This window comes from Camellia sinensis, chromosome 14, assembly GCF_055761805.1.
Source record: "Camellia sinensis isolate YWXY chromosome 14, ASM5576180v1, whole genome shotgun sequence".
Taxonomy (NCBI): Eukaryota; Viridiplantae; Streptophyta; class Magnoliopsida; order Ericales; family Theaceae; genus Camellia; species Camellia sinensis.
This window is the reverse complement of record NC_138974.1, coordinates 55,156,145-55,168,860: the sequence shown is the minus strand read 5'-3', so window position 1 is coordinate 55,168,860 and position 12,716 is coordinate 55,156,145.

Below are 12,716 nucleotides of genomic sequence, written 5' to 3'. Positions count from 1 at the left end.
CGGATTCGACAATAAATTTGATAAATTTGACCTGAAAAAAATTAAAAATAAATTAAGATGAATTTCTCAAATAATTTCCCTATAACAAAATACGTAAATAAATTTGTGAGTAATTTCACCTCGCAGTCGTCATTGTTTGGTTGCCCGTAATAAGAATCGTCCGCAACGCACAAATCGTAACTCAGTCGATTTGTGAAATATGATACCAGTACAGAGCGGGTTGGGTGGATTCATTATTTATAAAATGAGTCTGAAACCCACCCGTGATGAATTTGAAGTACGGATGTTTGATATAGAGAAGCCACCCGTGATGAATCTGAAAGACTGATGTAGATGAGCTTCACGTGAAAGTTGCAGAGACGATGAAGAAGGCAGAAACGTTGAAAGGGAGATACAAGCTGCCAAACAGATTTTCAAAATGTAATTTGAATTAACATGTGGAATCAATTTTTGAACGTCATATCCAAACGTCATGCGCGAGCTCACGTGTTGAAAATTGATTTGAATTAACAACCAAACAGAGCCTAAGTTTTTATTTGTAGTGACTGTTTTTGAGTTCAATTGTTAACCCTAACCACTTTGTTTTTACTTGTATTCTTTGGAACTAAGACATCTCAATCACATCACTTTTGTGCCATTATTATACAAATGGGCAAACTTCACTTTACCCCCTATAGTTTGGGTCAGGTGCGATTTACTCCCTGACATTCGGAAATCACCACATAACCTTTCTGTGGTTGATGGCCTAAATCGTACGCTAACTTTTGTTAACAGAAGTTACAAATTGACAATTATACCCTCATATATATATATATATATATTATTTTAGGGAAACCCATTTCTTTCTCTCTCCATCTTCATTTTTTCTTCTTTCTCTCCATTTCAAAATTTATATGTGTACATACATAGACATATATATACATACACAATCTCATCTTCATTTTCATCTTCTTCAACACTTTTATTAAAACCCATAATAATCACAAACCTTTTCTGGGTTCTCTACTTTTTGGATCAAAGCTAAAGAAGGGTTCAGAGAATTAGGATTGTCCCATTAAATTTAATGATATAATATCTAATAATATGCATATATATATATATATATATATATATATATAAATGATAATCCAATATTACTTGAGAAATTATACAAACACTTTTTAGTTGCATTTGCCTCAGATTCAAACCAAAATGGGATCAAGAAAAGTTTGATTGTGTTGTATATATATGCATATATATATATAATTAGTAATAGTAAGTTACCTTGGTTTCGCCTTGCTTTTTATGTTAATAAAAATACTGAACTTGAATATGGTGTTCCACGATTAGTCATTAATTATAAACCGTTAAACAAAGTTTTAGAATGGATACGCTATCCAATCTCTAATAAAAAAGATCTCATTAAACGACTCAGTCAACCTGTCATCTTTAGTAAATTTGATCTTAAAAGTAGATTTTGGCAAATACAAATTTATCTTGATGATCGCTATAAAACTGCCTTTACTATACCTTTTGGCCATTATGAATGCAATGTCATGTCATTTGGTTTAAAAAATGCTCCTAGTGCATTTCAAAACATTATGAATGAAATTTTTAATCCCTTTAGTCATTTTTCTATTGTCTACATAGATGATATCCTCATTTTCTCTAAGTCACTCGATGAACAATGGAAACATCTTAATTCCTTTCTCTATATTATCAAATATAATGGTCTAGTCATTTCTGCTCCTAAGATTAAGCTATTCCAAACTAAAGTTAGATTCTTAGGATATGATATCCACCAAAGTACTATTCTTCCTATCAGTCGATCTATTGAGTTTGCTTCTAAGTTCTCTGATGAAATCTTAGACAAAACCCAGTTACAACGGTTTTTAGGTTCCTTAAATTATATTGTTGAATTTTACAAAGACTTTAGGAAAGCTTCTCAACCCCTTTTTGATAGGTTGGAAGATAATCCTCCTCCTTAGTCTTCTACTCATATTGCTATTGTTCAACAAGTCAAAAAATATATCAAGACCTTGCCTTGTCTTGGCATTCCTACTAAAAATTCGTTCAAAATTATTCAGATTAATGCTTCTGATGTTGGTTATGGTGGCATTCTCCTTCAGAAAATCACTCCCTAGTCAACTGAACAAATTGTTCGTTTTCATTCTGGTGTTTGGAACAAAAATTATAGTATTATTAAAAAAGAAATTTTATTCATTGTTTTATGCATTAGTAAATTTCAAGATGACATTTTAAATCAAAAATTTCTATTACATGTTGATTGCAAAAATGCTAAATATGTTTTAGAAAAAGATGTTCAAAATATTGCTAGTAAACATATTTTTGCTCGATGACAATCCATTTTAAGTATTTTTGATTTTGATATTGAATATATTCCTGGTAATCAAAATTCTATCCCTGATTTCCTTGCCCGAGAATTTTTACAGGGAGGATAGTGCATCATGCCTACTCCTTATTGTTCTACACTCAGATTACAAGTCACAAGATATCACAAAACTATTCTCTATTATAAGTTTAAAATATCCTATTTAAAGTCACTACAAAATGACCCTTACCTTCATCAAGACCCTTACCTTCAATTCAATCAGATTAGAAGTTATCGCGATTTCATTGCTCATTACACTAATCTAGTTAACTTTTATATGGATAAATTAGATGTCCTCAGTGGATGCTAATATACTTTTGTCATTTTTCTTATAGATGTCAAGCCACAAACCTACTACAAAACCTCTTGCCATTATACCATCCAGTCAACCCATTGTTGCACCTTTAATTGATCTAGTCAGCCGATACCAAATTCTTAGTAATATTCCTAAACCTAGTTACACTTCGGCTCTGGCTTCAGACTTTTTTGCCTGCTAGTCAATTACGCCAATGCCTCCTAACAAGTCTACCCTAAGAACAGATTATGTTCTTAAATAGTCATTCAATCCTTTTTGCAAAGAATCAGTCCATAAAAATATCCACAATGTTCTTGAATTAGTCACATCTTATTTCCCTAATGGATGGCATTTCATTCCTTCCCATTTTGATAAGTCAATAGTTATTAAACCTATCTATGATCGAGTCTAGACTAGTAAAATCATTTATTATTCCTTGTACATTCATAATATTGTTTCCATGGAAGAATGGGGTCTCCCTTTTCTACTACGAGACCTCCCAACCATGATATACAATATAGTTACTATGATTACATTGATGCTTGATTCAAAATCCTCCTATATCAAAATGAGTCATATAGTCATTCTTGGTTTTTCTCATTTGACCACAAATTCAAATCAGAATTCCCTTCTTGGTTCCTGAGATGGTGGTCACCACATGGTGCCATCCTAGAAATCATCCCTTCTGAGTTAATAGAATAAGTCAATTACTTCTCTTCAATTTATAAGCTCAGCCAACATAAAAGTCTGTTTCCTTGGTTACTCCATTTTATGTTCAAATATAAAGTCCCTTGGATTTTTAAATAACAATATTGTCTATCCAATAACATAGTCAGTCATCAACATTTTGTTAAATTGTGGGATGCATTCAAAGCCCATCGTATTATTGAACAAGTCCAGTAAGAATTTCTAGTTAACATTCATGCCCCAACTCCTGCAATGGTCAAGTCTCAGCAAAACCCAACTACTTCAGTCACACAAGGAAGCCCACTTCCTTTCATTACAGTTAGACTTGGAAGCCCATCAACTAGTATTGAACCTTCCAAATCCAAGTCCTTCAAGGCTAAGCCCAAGTCAACCTCTAGTGATGAATTGATTCAAATGGCCAAATTATTGATGGCCCAAGCGAAGTCACAAATTGAAGATGAAGCCTCGGATGATTTAGCCTCCTCTGAAGCCTCAACCAGTCATGATCCATATGGTCCACAATTCCAAGATGCTCATGACCCATATATATACATCAACTTCAGTAACTACTCTTACTTTGAGAAAAACTGCTAATATATATATATATATTGATTCCCCATCAGTCAACTGTGTAGTCACGTTTCCTCACTACAATTAAAAAAAAAAGAGTAAAAAAGTTCTTGGTCATAAAAAGATGCTCTCAATACCCATGTGTCTCTTATTTTCCAGCTTTTGAAGTCATAAGCCTCATAGCTCCAGTCACAGGCCTCAAAGTTCCCAGTTCACAAGCTTAACAGTTATCCACTTTGCTTATAAAAGAAGCTCCCCAGTCAAGGCCAATTCAGAGTTGGAAGAGAGTTAAAATTTTCTTTCGCAGTTTCTCCCTATTTATGTAAAATTTCTTGTTTGTTGTATTAAAATTCAGTTTTTAAGGATGCATGTTGAAACTGTATTTTCCAGTTACTTCCAGTAAATGATTTTACTTCCAGTAAACGATTGTAAGTTTATTTTGTATTACTATTTCTACTTATCTGTTTTATTTCTACTTATCTATTTTATTCATCTGTTTTAAAATAACTTAATTAAAATAGGATATTCATAAATAAAACGGATAAGTAGAAATAGTAATACAAAATAAATTTACAATTGTTTACTGGAAGTAATTGGAAAATACAGCTTCAACATGCATCCTTAAAAATTGAATTTTAATACAACAAACTAGAAATTTTACATAAATAGAGAGAAATTGTGAAAGAAAATTTTAACTCTCTTCCAACTCTGAATTGGCCTTGACTGAGGAGCTTCTTTTATAAGCAAAGTGGATAACTGTTAAACTTGTGAACTGGGAACTGTGAGGCCTGTGATTGGAGTTGTGAGGCTTGTGACTTCAAAAGATGGAAAATGCTGTGAAACTTGTGATTTCAAAAGCTGGAAAATAAGAGACACACAGGTGCTGAGAGTATCATTCTATGACCGAGAACGTTTTTACTTTTTTTTTTTTTTAATTGTAGTGAGGAAACGTGATTGCACAGTTGACTGATGGGGAATCAATATATATATATCAGCAGCTTTTCTCAAAGTAAGAGCAGTGACTGAAGTTGATGTATATATATGGAATCCAATGACCTTTTTAGGCATATGAATCCTGAGCATCTTGGAATTGTGGACTATATGAATCATGACTGGTTAAGGCTTCAGAGGAGGCTGAATCATCCGAGGCTTCATCTTCAATTTGTGACTTTGCTTGGGCTATCAATAATTTGGCCATTTGGATCAATTCATCACTAGAGATTGACTTGGGCTTTTCATTGGGCTTGGCCTTGGAGGACTTGGATTTGGAAGGTTCAATACTGGTTGATGGGCTTCCAAGTCTGACTGTAGTGAGAAGAAATGGGCTTCCTTGTGTGACTGAAGTAGTTGGGTTTCTGAGACTTGACCATTGCAGGAGTTGAGGCATGAATGTTAACTAAAAATTCTTGCTGAACTTGTTCAATAATACGATGGGCTTTGAATGCATCCCACCATTTAACAAAATGTTGACGATTGACTATGTTATTGGATAGACAATATTGCCATTTAAAAATTCAAGGGACTTTATATTTGGACATAAAATGGAGTAATCAAGGAAACTGACTTTAATGCTGGCTGAGTTTGTAAATTGAAGAGAAGTAATTGACTTGTTCTATTAACTCAAAAGGAATGATTTTTGGGATGGCATCATGCTGTGACCACCATCTCAGGAACTAAGAAGGGAATTCTGATTTGAATTTGTGGTCAAATGAGAAAAACCAAGAATGACTATATGACTCATTTTGATGTAGGAGGATTTTGAACCAAGCATCAATGTAATCATAATAACTATATTGTATATCATGGTTAGGAAGGTCTCGTAATAGAAAAGGGAGACCCTATTTTTCCATGGAAACAATATTATGAATGTACAAGGAATGATAAATGATTTTATTGGTCTGGACTCTATCATAGATAGGTTTAATGACTATTGACTTATGGTGGAAAAGAATATCCTTATAAAAGGTTATTGACTTATCGAGATACGAAGGAATGAAATGCCATCCATTAGTGTGGCGCCCCAAATGTTTTTTTGGAACATCATAAAATTTAAATAACAAATAACTTGCTAAACAAAATTTTAACAACTAATTAGGAAAATTTAAATTCTCACATAGTCAACGTTTAACAACAAAACACAATTACGAGTCCACATACAATATTACAACAATTTTATAACATTCTTAATTACTTAAACAAAGATAATAAAATTTTATTTTGCTATATTTTTGATTTCAAGTTAGCCACGATTGTATATTAGTAGCGGCCCCAATTTCGGCTTCATTCCCTTTTTCGTCATAATCTGTCATAAAATGCCAGGACAACAAAATATATGCCATGAGTTTTGCAATACAGTAAGAAAATATAACCAACCTACCATTCTTTCTAAGAGAAAATAATCAGATAATAATCATGACATTTACGAAATTAATAGCATGATAATATAACAACAATTTAAAATAATTTCAATAATTTTATTAGTTTAGGTGAAATTCAAAATCTCACCAAAGAGATTTCCTTACCACTAAGCCATGGCCACGATTAATTTGGAAACCCCCCATTGGTCAAATATTCAAGAACTACGAAGGATGCCCACACCCAGAGTTATATACCCAAGCCGTAGCATCCGTGGTCTGTCCCAAGGGAACGGTCTGCCAGGGGTATGTAACCTCCCTGCGTGCCACTCGCACATCCACCCTTATCCCAAAACCAAATATCGATAAGGGTTCAAATAAGTCCCGTGCCATCTTAGGGTTTTGTGACACAATTAACGTGAGAATTCTCAAAACATGACTCACCCTAAACAACCAATATTAACTCTCAATTGTTAACTTTGTATATACCGTTAATCATTTTAGTTAGTTTTTATATTAATCATAAACAATTCTAATTTTTTAATCACAAATAATGTTATGCCAACTCATTAAAATTTCCAACATAAAATATTACACATGTCACGCAGTAATAAATAAATGTACAAAATTTAAATAATCAATTTATTTAAACCATGGTGTGAAATAATAATTTGGATACAAAGAAAATAAGCCACAATCACACACATGCATGGATTTTTAATTTATAAGATTAGACTAGAACAATTTTAAATAATAATTTACAATATTTAATGAATTAGACCAACACAATAATTAATTTTTATCCAAATAATTAATTGAAGCAATGATCTTAAACCTGCCAATAAATTTTCAGGATATACCTTAGGTAATAAAAATTATAAATAAATTATTTATGAAATTCTAAAATTCATGAAGATCTACAGAATATTCAATAAACATGTTTAGGTCATTTTTCAGAAAGAATTTCCCAAAAATAAGTTATATATAATTCTGTAAAATTCCCAGAAATTTCATGACACAGATTTATCACATTTTCTTAAATTAATTCTATACTTAAATTTATAAATCAAATCCATAATATAAAAATTTATTAGGAAACTAGACTTCTCAAATTTCATTTTTTATTTAGAAATTACCAGATTTGGTTTAATATAAAATTTTTAATGATTTTTCAAACACATAGTAAAATTTGCATATAGCTCTAGATTTGGTTAAAAATCTGTATAAATTCGTACAAAACTCAATAATTGTTGCAAAAATTCATGGATGAATTAGACATCATTCTAAACAACTTTGTAGAAGAAACCATCTCAAAATTTTGAGTATAAGATTGTCTTAAAATTTATACGACTTTCTGGTAGATTTAAAGAGGCAAATAAAATCTTCAATAATCTTTTTAATGACATAAACTACACATGCAAGTCCAAATTCCACAATATTTTCATGATTTTAAGACTACTAATATCTTCAAATATTTGATATACAAATCATAAATTTACATATGACTATAAATAAAATTCTATCTACAAGTTTAGTCATTTTATTATATGAATATAATCTGAAAATTTCAACAATTAAAAAAAAATGAGAGGGTTGAGAGGGTTTTCTTACTTAGTTGTAGGATTGAAATGGGATAGTGAAATGGTAGGAAAATATGCAACCTTCTTAACCTCCTCCTCTTGTTCTCTTACTCCACTTCGCAAATTTTCTGTCACCGATTTCCTTTACATTTTCTAATAAGGAGTAGCACGCATATATATATATATATATATATATATATATATATATAATGCATTGCTGAGCCCCCCCCTCTTTCTCTCTCTCTCTCTTCTCGTCATTCTCTCTAGTCACTTCGTATCTTCCAACTCCAAGAAGTATGATGAAGTTATGGTTTCTATACTAACATGCAAATAAACAAGTGGCAATGTTGCCACTGAAAAATCTGCAAAAGTTTGATTTTTTTTTTTTTTTTTTTTTTTTTTGTATATTTGTGTATTTGTATGGGTTTCTTAAAATTGATATATTAAGATTTTTAACTAAGGTATTTAGTAAGAATAATTATCATGTTGAATCCTAATTAAAATAATTTATAAACAACAAATATTGAACATCCACAAAAAAAATTATTATTCTTAATAGTGTCTTTGTTAGTGATTGAATTGAGTTAATTTAAAACTAACTTACACACTAATATATTTTAGATAGACTTTGGATAAAGCTAATTAATTAATTTTTTAAGAATAATTAAATGCGGGTTTTCACAATTAGGGAAATAGAATTTGACTAATTCAAGAACATTGTGGATATTTTTATGGACTAGTTTTTTGTAAAAAAGATTGAATGACTGTTTAAGAACATAATCTGTTCTTGGGGTAGACTTGTTAGGAGGCATTGGCGTAGTAGACTGGCAGGCAAAAGGGTCTGAAGCCAGAGCCGAAGTGTACCTAGGTTTAGGAATATTACCAAGAATTTGGTATCGGTTGACTAGATCAATTGGAGGTGCAACAATGGGTTGATTGGATGGTATAATGGCAAAAGGTTTTGTAGTAGGTTTGTGGCTTGACATTTGTAAGAAAAATGACAAAAGTAGATTAGCATCAACTGAGGACATCTAATCTATCCATATAAAAGTTAACTAGATTAGTGTAATGAGCAATGAAATCGCGTTAACTTCTAATCTGATTGAATTGATGTAAGGGTCTTGATGAAGGTAAGAGTCATTTTGTAGTGACTTTAAATAGGATATTTTAAACTTATAATAGAGAATAGTTTTGCAGTATCTTGTGACTTGTAATTTGTGTGTAGAACAATAAGGAGTAGGCATGATGCACTATCCTCCCTGTAAAAATTATTTGGTAAGGAAATTAGAGATATAATTTTGACTACCAGAAATATATTCAATATCAAAATAAAAAATACTTAAAATGGATTGCCATCGAGCAAAAATATGTTTACTATCAATATTTTGAACATTTTTTTCCAAAACATATTTAGCATTTTTACAATCGACACGTAATAGGAATTTTTGATTTAAAATGTCATCTTGAAATTTACTAATGCATAAAATAATAGAAAAAATTTCGTTTTTAATAGTACTATAATTTTTTTGTGCTTTGTTCCAAATATTGTTCAAATTGTGAAAGTAAATAAATAGATTTATGAAGAAATCAAATGTATACCAAGAACATATGCTGATAATTACAATTAAATTTCAACAGAAATACACAAAACAATAAAATGATAAAGAGACGAAACCGAAGCCTGCACGGAAGTAGTTTCCTTAAAACAGATTTCGCCGCCTCACGGGTCGAGTGCTTGAGGAATCCTGGCGTCTGTCTCCCAGGATACGACGGTCAAAACTAGCTACGGCAGAAGCACTTTCTGTCTAGCTTAGTGAACAAGAACAGTGGTAGCACTCTCTCAATGTAGGAACTTACTGGCAAATTGACTTGTAAAATGGAAGCAAAAAATTTCTATATTGAAACTTGATAGGAGGGTCTCAATTTATACATGTAAAAGGAAGAGAAGAAGAGCCTCCAGCCTTTCCGGCTGGTCATTAAAACACCAAGCATCCATAGCTCCTTTCCAAAAATATGAAAGTTTGGATGCCCAAAGGATTCACACCCTTTAATCAAGAAAAAAGATTTAAATACTCTTTAAAATCCTATTCATGAATCTAACATCATGAGGCAATTTCTTGGCAATTTCTTATTCAAAACCCAATGGTTTTTGGCTCACTTGGACCAACACAATAAAAGGTTGGGACCCACTTTAATATTTAATTAAAGTCACCACACTTTAATATTAAATTAAAGTCACCACACTTTAATATTAAATTAAAGTCACCAAAAATCATTTTTTTCCAACAATCCCCACATGAATAAAAATTGACCGAAGGACTCAACAAACGGACATCGTTCAACAATAATGACCCGAAGAGAGAGTACAACGAACTAACCCCGACATCAGAGAAGGTAGCTTTTGGCTTTGAACCTCTCCTAGTGAAAACCTATCGAGTTTACTGGCTGATCAGTGAATAAGACATCTTGAACTGCTCTGCCGTTTATGTAAACTGAGACAATAGATCTCACACGGGAATTACTCCTACCACCATTCTGTTCTCACTGGTGTGCCCTGTGTGGCCCTGGACACTAGCCTGGTTCAGTGAGTGGTTTCAAAGAATCTTGGCCTGCCCGATTCTTCTAGAAGCGGCCATACTTTACACTCACATAGGTGATTCTACTTGAGTATCCTGCAATACTCAGCTCAACAGCTTAACACACTAGAGTCATTAAAAGCTCAGCTTAACCTCTACACTTGCAGGTATCACTGATAGAAGGAATGGCTGGAGGTTTAACCTCCTCAGTGACATACCACCGTTACACGCAATTAGGTTGTCCCATTGAACCTAGATCTTGGGATCTCCAGTCAACTAGGTTGGGTTTCCACTCCGGTAACTTCCAAAGGCCTCAACCCCATTCCTTTTGACGACGTTTCAACTAACACTCGACTTAACCCTTTGGTTAGCGGATCCGCAATGTTGTCCTTAGACTTTACAAAGTCTAAAGAGACAACTCCATTCGAGAGTAGTTGTCGTACGGAATTATGTCTACGACGGATATGTCTAGACTTTCCATTATACATATTACTTTGTGCCCTACCAATTGTAGATTGACAATCACAATGAATACAAATAACTGGCACAGGTTTAGACCAACGTGAAATATCTTCAATGAAATGGCGAAGCCATTCTGCTTCTTCCGTTGCTTTATCCAAAGCAATAAACTTTGATTCCATCGTTGATCTAGATATACACGTTTGCTTGGAAGATTTCTAAGACACGGCTGCCCCACCAAGAGTGAACACATATCCACTAGTGGACTTTGAGTCCTTTATATCTGATATCCAATTCGCGTCACTATATCCTTCAAGCACCGCTGGATATCGAGTATAATGCAGCCCATAATCCCGAGTGTAGCGTAAATACCTTAACACCCGCTCAATGCCCTTCCAATGAAAAGCATCGAGATTACTTGTGTATCTACTAAGCCTGCTAACCGAGTAAGTTATATCCGGCCTAGTACAACTCATCAGATACATTAAACTTTCAATTACCCAAGAATATTCTAACTATGAGACATTTTCATTATTATTCTTGGTAAAATGTAGACTTAAGTCTACAGGTGTCGATGACACACTCGTATCTGATCCACTAAACTTCTCAAGTATCTTATCAACATAATGAGACTGAGATAGTACAATTCTGCCAGAGATTTTGGTAATCTTAATTCCTAGAATAATATCTGCAATGCCCATATCCTTCATGTCAAACTTAGAGTTTAACAACTTCTTGGTAGTTTTGATCATTTCATCATTACTACCTATAATGAGCATATCATCAACATATAGATACAAAATGACATAACCTCTGTCAGTGTCTTTGACATAAATACACTTGTTACATTCGTTGATTCTAAACCCATTTGACAACATTACTTTGCCAAACTTCTCATGCCATTATTTAGACGCTTGTTTCAAACCATATAAAGATTTGACAAGTTTACAGACTTTCTTGCTTTGACCTGGAGCTAAAAACCCTTCAGGTTGCTCCATGTAGATTTCTTCATTCAAATTCCCATTTAAGAAAGCTGTCTTTACATCCATCTGGTGTATCTCAAGATTGTGCAAAGCTGCTATCGCAATCACCATGCGAATGGATGTCATCCTAGTTACAGGTGAGTACATATCAAAGTAATCCAGGCCTTCTCGTTGCCTGTACCCTTTGATAACGAGCCTCGCTTTATACTTGTCAATTGACCCATCGACCTTCATCTTTCTTTTAAAGATCCATTTGCAGGCTTGCAACCTGGAGGTAAATCTACCAACTCCCAGGTGTGGTTCTGTAAGATGGAGTCAATCTCACTTTTGATCGCTTCTTTCCATAAAGGACTCTCAGGAGAAGTCACAGCTTCGTGGAAAGTTTGAGGTTCGTTCTCAACCATATAAGTCAAGAAGTCTGGACCAAAAGATTTGGATATCTTAGCCCTTTTACTCCTTCTAGGCTCATCTAAAACCTTAATTTGATCATCATCTGAATCATCAACATGATCATCCTTACTAGCAAGCTCATCAAATTGCTCCAAAGACCTTGGAACCCCTTCATGGGTTCGGCAAGGAAAAATGTCTTCAAAGAAACATGCATTCCTTGACTCCATGATGGTATTCCTGTGTATGTCTGGGATTTCAGACTTATGTACAAGAAACCGATATGCACTACTATTATGTGCATAACCAATGAATATACAATCCACGGATTTCGGGCCTATCCTAACTCGTTTGGGTGTAGGAATCGCCACTTTTGCAAGACACCCCCACATTCGTAAGAATTTATACGAAGGCTTAACGCCTTTCCATAACTCATATGGCGTCTTGTCCACCT